The following is an 11,471-nucleotide window of genomic DNA, read 5'->3' on the forward strand; positions in this document are numbered from 1 at the left end:
AGCTGCTGACTAATCGTTTTTAGTTGTATATACATTTCTTTTTCATCAGCTATATAGGAAATGTTTGAAGACAAAAGTGGCGCCGATTTAGCTTTCTGACCTGCATAGGAAACTCCCAGCCCAATCTAGGGTATTCGTTCATACCCCATGCAGTGTCTGGAATATGGTGCTTTGCAAATAAATCTAAATATGAAAAATAAAGTAGGGTACCTGGGTGGCTCAGTCCATTAAGTGTCTGCCTTCGGCTCAGGTCATGATCCCAGGGTCCTGGGATCGAGTCCCGCGTTGGGCTCCCTGCTCAGTAGGGAGTCTGCTTTCCTTCTGCCCCTCCCCTGTGCTCGTGATCTCCCTCTCTCTCTCAAATAAATAAATAAAATCTTTTAAAAATAAAGAAAAATAAAGTAATAAAACATTAGAAGAAAATATGAGAGAATATTTGTATAACCTTGGGGGTATGGCAGTCTTCTTAAGCTAGATGAGAAACCCAGAAAAATTAAAGGAAAAAAATAGCCATGTTTGACTACATAAAAATTAATATTTTTTTACAAGACAAGAGAAACCATAACCAGTGAAAAGAAAAGGTGAGGAAAATGTTTACAATAAAAATGATGGAAAATGGTAAATATCTTAATAAACTAAGACTTCAACAAGTTAATAAACAAGAGACAAAACAATAAAAAAATGAGCCCATGTTATGAAAAGGCAATTCATAAAAGAGGAAATAGGACAAGGTGCTCAGTTTCACTGGGATTCAGGAAAATGAAGGAATATAAATATATGCATGAAAAGGTATAAAAATACCCAATCTACGAGGGGTTGACTCAGGGTTCAGGGACCTAAGGGAGGGTAATAAGCCTGGGATTGGAAGTCAAAAGGGCTTTCAACTTTAACTGCAATGCTTTATTTCTTCTATTAAAATATATGAAGATTTAAGGGGAATGTGATAAAATGGTAACTGTTATCAAAATTGAGTTGTATCTTTTGGTTAACATCTATGTGCATTTCTGTTGGGTATATGCCTAGGAGTAGAATTAAAAGGTCATAGATATCTGTAGGTCTAAAAACGTTCTGTTTTACCCAGTCTGGGTATTGGTCATAGGGGTGTGCTCAGTTTATGAAAATTCATTGAGATATATACTTATGATAGGTTCATTTCAATAAAAAGTTAAATAACAACAAAATAAAAAGTATAGGGCAACACCACTTCACAGCCACCAGCATGACTAAATTAAAACAGCAGAAAATACCAAGTGTTGATAAGGATATACAGCCACTGGGTTACTCATGTATTACTAGTGGAAATATAATTCTATACAACCCCTTTGGAAAACTGATATTATCTAAGAACAGTGAAAATATATGTACTTCATGATGTGACAATTCCGCTCATAGGTAGACACATCCAGCAGAAATTTGTCTATATGGTTACCAAAAGCCATGCATAAGACTTATGAGATACCATTTTTTCAATATATTTTAACAACTTTATTTGAAAGATCTTTGGCATATAAAATTTATACATATTTAAGGAGTGCAACTTGGTATTTTGATATATTGTGATACCATCCTTAAACCATCAGATTGCGAGGAAAAGAAATTATGGTACATCCAAGATATGAACTTCATACAAATTTATATATAAAATTATATATACGGAGTTGGTGGGATATCCCTGAGAAGTTAAATGAAGAAAACAAGTTGTACGTAAATTGTCCTCATTTTCTTAAGGATAAAAAACAAAGACAAAACCCCTTTTATGTAAGTATATGAGATCAAGAAGGAAAGACTTCAAGTAAGTTAATCAAACTTTTAATATGGGCGGGTAAGGTTAAATGGGGAATGAGGAGAGAGGTGATTAGCTTTTTCTTTAGTTAGCTCTGTATTGTTTGACTTACTAAAACTAGAATTTTTTCTGAGGTAATTATTTTTGAGGTAATTCATATATGATAAAATTCACCTTTCTAAAATAAATAATTCAGTAATTTTTAGTATGCTCACCAAGTTGCACAAGCTTTGCCACTATCTAAGAACATTTTAACAACTCCCCTCTCTACCCGCCCCCTGAAACAGATACCCATTAGCAGTCACTCCCTATTCCTCCTGCCTCCCAGCCTCTGGCAACCACTAATCTACTTTTGTCTCTATAGATTGCTTACTATGCACATTTCATATAAATAGAATCATGTAATATGTATGTGACTTTTTGTGTCTGGCTTCTTTCCCTTGGCATGTTTCTGAGGTTTAAGCATGTTATAGCATTTATCAATGGTTCATTCCTTTTTATGGCTGAATAATATTCCATTGAATGGATATAGTATGTTTTATTTATCCATTCAACACCTGCTGAATTTAACACCTGAAACCACTTGGATACTCCAGAATAATCTTATTTTAAGGTCATCAGAATAGCAAATTTAATTCCCCTTTACCTTCTAAAGCTAATATAGTCACAGGTTCTGGGGATTAGGATATGGACATCTTTTCTCTGGGGGCGGGCACTATTCTGTCTACCTTATCACAAACTTTGGATCGGGGGAACCCTCTTACACTGTTGGTGGGAATGTAAACTGGTGCAGCCATTCTGGAAAACAGTATGGAGTTTCCTCAAAAAGTTAAAAATAGAGCTTCCCTATAACCCAGCAATTGCACTACTAGGTATTTATCCAAAGGATACAAAAATACTGATTTGAAGGGGCACCTGCACCCCAATGTTCATAGCAGCAATGTCCACAATAGCCAAACTGTGGAAGGAGCCGAGATGTCCTTCAACAGATGAATGGATAAAGAAGATGTGGTATATATATACAATGGAATATTACTCAGCCATCAAAAGAATGAAATCTTGCCATTTGCAATGACGTGGCTGGAACTAGAGGGTATTATACTAAGCAAAATAAGTCAGTCAGAGAAAGACAATTATCATATGATTTCACTCATATGTGGAATTTAAGAAACAGAACAGATGAACATAGGGGAAGGGAAGGAAAAATAAAATAAGATGAAATCAGAGAGGGAGACAAACCATAGAGACTCTTAACTATAGGAAACAAATTGAGGGTTGCTGGAAGGGAGGAAGGTGGGGGGATGAGGTAACTGGGTGAGGGGCATTAAGGAGGGCATTTGTTGTGATGAGCACTGGGTATTATATGTAAGTGATGAATCACTTCTACACCGGAAACCAATACTACACTATGTGTTAACTAACTTGAATTTGAATAAAACTTGGAAGAAAAAAAAAAAACAAAAAGAACCAAAAAATCCAAAAGCTTTGGATCAGAACGCAAATATTTTTTAATAGTTTACATTGATGTTGGTTAAATGAGTTGTTTTAAGATCATATAGCAAGTAAGTGACAGGGCTAGGCAGAGGACACAGGTGTTTAAATTCCCTGTGTGCTGATCCACTTGCCTCATTTTTCATTCAAGAAGTACATATTGGAGGGTGCCTGGATGGCTCAGTCGGTTAAGCAGCCGACTCTTGATTTTGGCTCAGGTCATGATCTCAGGATCCTGGGATCGAGCCCGGGGCTGGGCTCCACGCTCAGCAGGGAGTCTACTCTCAAGTTTCTCTCCCTCTCCCTCTGCCCTTCCCCCTGCTTGCACTCTCTCTCTCTCTCAAATAAATGAATCTTAAAATAAAGAAGTATACATTGAGCATTTAGATGATGTGACATATAACATTATGCTGTTTTAATAATGGCATTTCAGGATTATCCAGCTTATTGGGCTTTGAGTTCAAGATCTCTAAAATTTCAAACTTTTAAGTAATTTTAAAAGAAAATGTAAAGATGGCTGATTACTCATAAAGAACTGACAGTGCAAAGCTTACTAATCGCGTGAAGTCAAAAGCCATTCAATGACACAGACTGTGAAGCCAAGGCAGGAAATGCGGGTTGGTATACGGGCTGGTAGGAAAGGAGCAAGGGAGGTGGAGAACAATCAATGTTAGATCACCACCCGTCCTTGCAGGCATGCTCACAAAATGAACAGGGGGCTTCCTCAAAAAGCGGATGGTTTGACATCTACTCCAGCATCTAGATGGAAATATATCCCTATTTCCAACAGAGGGAAATATATCTATGCAATAGCAACCAGGGAAGCTCAGTATGTGGCCGAACCAAGGGAAAAACTAACAACTTGTAGAAGAGCATGTATTTCAGAGTTAGTTCATTCGTGTATGCAGTCATTGAACCAGCAGGGACTCCAGGCCTTGTGCCAGGGGTCAGGAACATGGCTCTGAAGGAGGCATGGGACCCCTACTGCCAGCCACCTCCCAGCCAGGTCCTTCCCTGCTTGAGTGCTGCCCCTCAGGGACAGAGTGGGGCTGAGAAGCCTGGGCCCCCTCCAAACCTGCCCCCTCCCCCTCCACAGCCCCACTCACTGTACCCTCCCCTGCCCTGTCCTCTTCAGTTCTCAGTGTCTCCCCCTCCCCCCACCTTCCTCCCACAGAGCTCGGCTTTTCCCCTCCTCCCACCTCCCCTCCCCCAGCCGCCAAGATAATCCTCAAACTGTAATAAGCCCAAACAGTCCACTTGCCCGGTTGGATTTTTCAAGGAATAGCTATCGGGGTGAGGCAGGTGTGGTATGCAGGCCTGGAAGAAGGCAGGAGAGGAGGTGTGCAGGGCAGGGTGGGAAGGAGGAGCAAGAACCCTCCAGTCCCTGTCTTCTCCAACGGGCAGGGTAGGGAAGTGGTTCGAATCCGGTGTCTGAAGGTCCAGGTGGCCTGGGTTCAAGCGCAGTTTTTCCCCTTGCCGCCAGAACCACCTTAGATACTGTCCCTTAACCTCTCTCTTCCCGTTTCCCCCACCTGTAACGCTGGAAGAATAATGATTTGTAAGGTTTTATTTCATAAGGGTGTATTCATCATATGGATAGAGCACGCAGAGCAGCGCCTCAAACATAGTAGATGCTCTGTGTGTTAGCTAAGAGCGCGGTATGGGGAACCCCGTGCCACCACGACACCAAGGCAGGCCTGCCCGGTTCTCTCAGTTCCCCTCCGCACCTCTAGTCCTGGTGGCCTGTGGGTAGCTCTCAGGCAAAACGCAACATACGCTGTGTCCCAAGACTAACCGCAAGTCCTAGGGACAGCAGCCTACATTGATTTTCAGTGGAAAAAGAAGGTTTGCGTCAAAGGGACAAATCTGCAAAGGTTTCCCCGGCCCTCTTGTAGATGACCTCCGAGGTTATTGTGCAGAGCGATTTCATTCCTCTTCCCTCAACTGCCTGCTTCTAGACTTGGCCGGGGGGCCTCCTTCTGCCTAACAAAGCCCATTTCAGTGCCTTCCCAACAAGAAACATCCCTTGGCAACCCTCCTAGAATGTGCAAGCAGCTCATTTTAAAATAGAAATCTTTTTTTCTTTGGTCCTTCTACATTTAGTATACAGCGTACTAAGTGGAAAATAGTCATCATAGTCCTTCTTCCCATTTTCTGCCCTTCTCTCTGCTCCACTCTTCTCTTCTGGGTCTCTTTCCTTCCCCTTTTATCGTCTTGGTTCTCTGTTTCCTTGAATTTCTCTTTATGGCTCCAGACTGAGCTGCTGTTGGTATTGTTCTGAACCAGATAGCTGCCAAGTCTAGAAAATAGTTTCTCTTTTCTGAACTTGGTGCTTGGCTGAAAAGGGAGAGTGGAGAGTTTCTTGGGTGAAGACCCAAAAGTGGAGAAAGAAGCAAACGGGTCCAGGGCAGGGACATCCCTGAGCTGACTCGTTCATTTCCGGAGCAGTCTCTCTCCAGCTTCCCTTTCTCTTAGACTCAGAATACAATGCATGATGTTGAACCCAAGCATTCCCTGCTCTCCATCCAGTGTCTTTTATCTCTGGGTTCCAGGCTGTAGATGACATCTACTATATTTATTATAAAGTGTCTTTTTAATCTTGAATCCGCATCTGATTTATTTTGTTGCTTGTTATTTCCTGAGTCATGAAGGGAGAGGTTCCAGTGTTCAGGAAGTGCAAGAATGGAGAAGATTTGCCTGATCGCTTAGCAACCTCTCTCTAGAAATGAAAGTTTTCAGAGTTCTGCCCAAGGACCAGGTACAGGGAGGGAGTTTGCTCTTAACCTACAGATACCCTATTTATCTCAGCTGTTGTTCAACTATGTACAATATTTCAAGGGAAAGAAAATATTTTAGTATTTGACCACAGTTTATTTTGTGTAGGTAGATGTGAATAGCACCTTTTAAAAAAAAGAGGTAGCTGTGTGATTAGAACAAAAAATCGAGTTGTCATTCAACCTTTTTTTCTAAATTAGTCTCTGAATTTGATTGATTGGTTTGTTTTAGTTTTGAAAATGGATTTATTATTATTATTTACCAATTCAGACAGCAATGCTGAGACTTGGCTTCTCCATCACATAGAGAAGAAAAAAAATTTTTTCTTTTACTCTTCTGAGTTCGTGGCTGAGACCTCTGTAATAAAAGACAGATTAGTGTAATGAGAGAAAAACAAACAGAAGTTGATTAACATGTATACCTCATGTATATGTGGAAGACACCCAGGATGTGGCTTAGAGGGGGCTTAGAATTCAGGATTACCTATCATCTTAATAAGGAAGGGGGAGGAAGAATGTCGGTCTCTTAGGAGAGAATAAATGATTTTTAGGAAAGCTGAATGGGCCCTCAAGAACAGATGGGAGGTATGATAGCGTGTGACAACGTTTGTCTGGGGGTGCTGTGGACTTGTAGTTTCCTCACCTGTGATAAAAGTCAGTCTTCCCAGGTTAATGAAAATCCCAGAGAGAGGATTTTTGACAACTAAATTCCTTTTGGAGGATCTGTCTTTGAGCAGATGAGGGGAGTTCAGAGAAAGCCTCTCCCTGCATTTTTTTTTTTTTTTTAAATCAGTTTTCAAGCACCTTCAGCTCAAAATAACCAAGATACTAAAGTGGCACCTTTTGGGGTGGCATATTCTGCTACCTTTCAATCCTTTGTGGAGTCTATGACCCAGGGTTTATTAGGTTGCTTATTTAAAAACAATCCAAAAGAGTTATTGGATCCCTTGCCCAATTACCCCCATCTTAAGGAGAACAAGGAAAAAATAAATTGTCAGTTCCACAAGTGTGAAGGAAAAACTCCAAAGTTATAAGGACAAATCCCATGAATGGCTCTTGTATCTGCCTCTTTACATTTTGGTAAATGTAAGCAATCAGAAGAGAACGTCCACCACCAGCACTAGACTCCTCTCTTGGTTTCTATCTCCCTCAGTGGTTGCTCCTTCTAGGTTCTTCCTCTTCTCCCAGAACCCTTACCCTCGGTGTGCCCCAGGGCTCCTTCCTTGGCTCCATCACTACCTGCAGTCATTCCCTTGTTATCTCATTCAGTCTTGTGACTTTATATTCCTGTCAGGAATGCAGGAGTGTTCAGGAGTGAAGCAACAAGATGCCTCCAACTCTCAAATGGCTTGTTTAAGCAAATAAAATAAGAGCTTATATAAATAGGGAAATAGAGAGTTAAAATGGCAAAATGTTGATAATTATTGAAGGGAGGTAGATGGCATATGTACTAAATATATGTACATTCCTATACATGTTAAAAAAATAGAAATAAGTAAATTATCATCTGTGTCCTAACTCCCAAATTATGTCTCCTGTCCAACCCTCTCTACTGAACTCCAGACTCGTATAGCCAATTGCCCTCTGGCTTCCCCATTTGGATGTCAAAGTAATATACCCAAACTGAACTCCTAATCTGCCCTCCTCCCCGAAAATCTGCTCCATCTGCAGTTTCCACACCTCAGTTGATGACAACTCCATTTTTTGTAGTTGTTCAAGCCAAGAACCTTGGAGATAGGTTGACTCTTGTCTTTCTCTCCCAGCCCCCACACTCTTGTCTTTCTCTCCCAGCCCCCATCCAGTCCTTCAGGAAATCTGTTGGCTCTGTCTTCAGAGCATGCCCAGAAAGCGATCACTTTCACCACTACCACTCTACGCCCCGCTCCAAACCACTGGCAACCCTTCCTTGGACCATTGCAGGAGTCTCCCAATTGATCTCCCCATTTCTGCCTTATCCTCCTCAGTCTGTTCTCAACTAAGAAGCCAGAGAGACTCTTTCAAAATGAATGCACATTGTGTTTCTTTTCTCTTCCAGAGCAGAGTCTTACCCAGAGTAGACAAGGAAAGGGTGGAAGCTGAAATCCTTCAACAACACCGGGCCCTCCGTGGTTTCCTTCTACTTCGCTCCTGGCCCACCATGCTCTAGTCCCTCTGGCCTCCTTGCTGTTTCTAGCATAAGACAAGATGCTCCTGCCTTCTTGGGACTCTGTACCAGCTGTAACCTCTTCCTGGAAGTCTCTTCCCCACAATTTTTGCACCTTTTCTAAGTCTTCGCTTACTGTTACTTCTTTTTTTTCTTTAATAATTTTTTTTAAAATTTTATTTGACAGACACAGTGAGAGAGGGAACACAAGCAGGGGGGCGTGGAAGAGGGAGAAGCAGGCTTCCCGCAGAGCAGGGAGCCCGATGTGGAGCTCGATCCCAGGATCCCGGGATCATGACCTGAGCCAAAGGCAGACACTTAACGACTGAGCCACCCAGGCGCCCCATTTATTGTTACTTCTTAACAAAGCCTAGTCTTATGAATGCAACCTGCTCCTCCACTCATGCTAGATCCATCCAGCCTTGCTCTTACTTCCCTGTAGCTCTCACCACTGTCTACTACATGACCTAATTTACTTACATAATATATTTCTCACCTGTCTCTCCCACTTGAACGTTGGCTCAGTGAGGATAGGGGTGTTTTGCTTGTTGCCCAATGCCCTGTGCCTGGAACACTGTCTGGTCCAATACGGGGCCTGGTATGCACTGAAAATTTGCAGAATGAATGAATTGAACGAATAGTCATACTTTGATTGTATTGCTTGAGCAAAGAACCTGTAATGTGAGCTTTATTGGGCCATAAATTGAACTTAAGTCAAAACTCTTTTAAATCCAGAATCCTGAGCTACGCTCTCACTCCAGCCTGGTCTTTATTTTTGTACTATGGTGGCACAAAGCCATCTGTGAATGGGCTCTTGTATGAATGATTTCATTGATCTTTTTTATTCTGTATGTTGCAATTCTTGGAACGCCTGTCAATTCAGCTGTTTCATTGATTTCACTTAGTACTTCCTTAAAGTGAAAGGACAGTACTTAATATGTGAGGATCAGTGTGAATTAAAGTCAGAATAAGAATAATCCCCTGTTGAACTGGCAGAATTCCAACAAGTGTCCCATGGGATATGAAGATGCACCTTTGATATCCATTCTCCCTAAAACTCACCCCCCCACACACACTCTACCTTCAGTAACAAGCTGTGTTCCTCCTAAACGTTATTAGTCCCTTGGGCCAGTATGAAAAATTTCTTTTTGGTAACATAATAGATTTCTCCCACCCTTTCTTGGCTGATTCCTTATACGGCAGAAGCAGAGGTATCATAATACTCCCAGGAAGAACTATTTATATAATGTAACACCCTTCTTTTCTACAGTAATTCTGCTACTATAAATAGTCTATTCTAAGTTGCCCCATTTTTTTCTAGCTTGACCATATTCATAGACATGTTAAATGCCTTTCTTGGTTTCTCAAACTAAATCTCATAGTTTTAAATAAAGGAAAACCCAATGATTAGGGAGTAGAATAAGTTCATCTTATCCTTTGTACTCCATCTCTTCCTTTTCTATTAGAACATGAAATTTGGCAAATTCAGAGGAAAACAGAGCTAAAATAAAGCACTAGGGGTGCCTGGGTTTCTCAGTCAGTTAAATGGCTGCCTTGGGGTCGGGTCATGATCTCAGGGTCCTGGGATTGAGTTCCACATCGGGCTTCTTGCTCAGTGGGAGGTTTGCTTCTCCCTCTTCCTCTGCCCCTCCCCACCACTTGTGCACTTGCTCTCTCTCTCTCAAATAAATAAATAAAATCTTTTTAAAAAATAAAATAAAGCACTAAATGGAAATGAACTGTATAGAAGTAAGTTGAACAGTGTTTTAGAAAAAGGTCTGGTCCCTGAAAGAGGATGGTAAAGCTAATGTGTCAACTGTGTTTTGGACACCTCTCTCGTTTTCTGCCAGGCCACTTGCTAATAATGTACTGCTAGGGACAATGCACACAGCAGGCAATTCATAACTACTCTTTTGGGCAGCCAGGTATCATGTCTTCTGATGTAATACAAGGAAGTACCACTAACACCTACGACAGTCTAGCCAAAAATGTTTAATTGGAACATGTTAAGGTTTGGATCCAATTTACAGTTCTTAGGAAATACAAGGGTTAGAGGATCAAGCTAATAGACACAAGCAAGCAATCAGACAAAACCAGAAAGCGGAACAACTGGCTGAGTCTCTTCACTAAGTTAGTGTCATGCCTCAACAGCCTGGGCTAAATTAAAAGAGATTTAAAACAGAATAACCAGGTGCAATGGAAATAGACTGAACTTTCTTTTCTTTCTTTTAAGATTTTATTTGAGAGAGAAAGAGCATAAGCAGGGGGAGGGGCAGAGGAAAAAGTATGAGCCAGACATGGGGCTCAATCCCAGGACTCTGGGATCATGACCTGAGCTGAAGGCAGACACCCAAATGACTGAGCCACCCAGGTACCCGGGAAATGGGCTGAATTTTCTTTCTTTCTTTTTTTTTTTTTTTAAAGATTTTTAATTTATTTATTTGACAGAGAGAGACATAGTGAGAGAGGGAACACAAGCAGAGGGACTGGTAGAGGGAGAAGCAGGCTTCCTGCTGAGCAGTGAGCCCGATGCGGGGCTCGATCCCAAGACCCTGGGATCATGACCTGAGCCAAACGCAGACGCTTAACGAATGAGCCACTCAGGCACCCCTGGGCTGAATTTTCTTGAAGAAACCAAATGATAAAGACAGTCTGGGATCTGGGAGTTAACTGAGATAAAATTTACTAAAATGGACAGATAGAGAATGCTGACCAGAAAAAAAAAAAAAAAGCAGGTTTTACAAAACAGTATATACAACATAATCTAATTACAGTTAATAATTATAAAGATAAGGATTTAGAATATGCACTAATGTGGTGATCTCTGGTTTTTATTTTTGTTTATCTGCATTTCAGTTTTTTCACTGCATATATATACTATATCTGTAACAATAAGAGGTCACTTAAAAAATGTTGGAAAGTACTTTTTTACTTCAATAGGCTAGACTTGGCTCTATTTCATCTTGCTATGATTTCTTACAGTTTATTCACTTTATGAAAAAAAATACTACCATTGAAAAAGACAGTGTTCAAGTGGTTTAATTGCGAGAGGAATTCAAGGTCAAATATTACATTCCTAAGCTAGTTATTCATTGATACTAATGAATATTGCACAAAATGATGTTTAATAGTGTGCAGACCATTTATACGCCCCAATTCTGTTTGTGCTTCATTCCATATTCCTATGGCTTTATGCATTGTTCTGTATTTTGTATTCAAGAAGCACTTGTTGATGAGTATATGTAGGAAAAGTTAAATTAGATGATTTGATCTTTCGTTT

Source organism: Phoca vitulina, unplaced genomic scaffold, assembly GCF_004348235.1.
Source record: "Phoca vitulina isolate PV1807 unplaced genomic scaffold, GSC_HSeal_1.0 scaffold12, whole genome shotgun sequence".
Classification (NCBI taxonomy): Eukaryota; Metazoa; Chordata; class Mammalia; order Carnivora; family Phocidae; genus Phoca; species Phoca vitulina.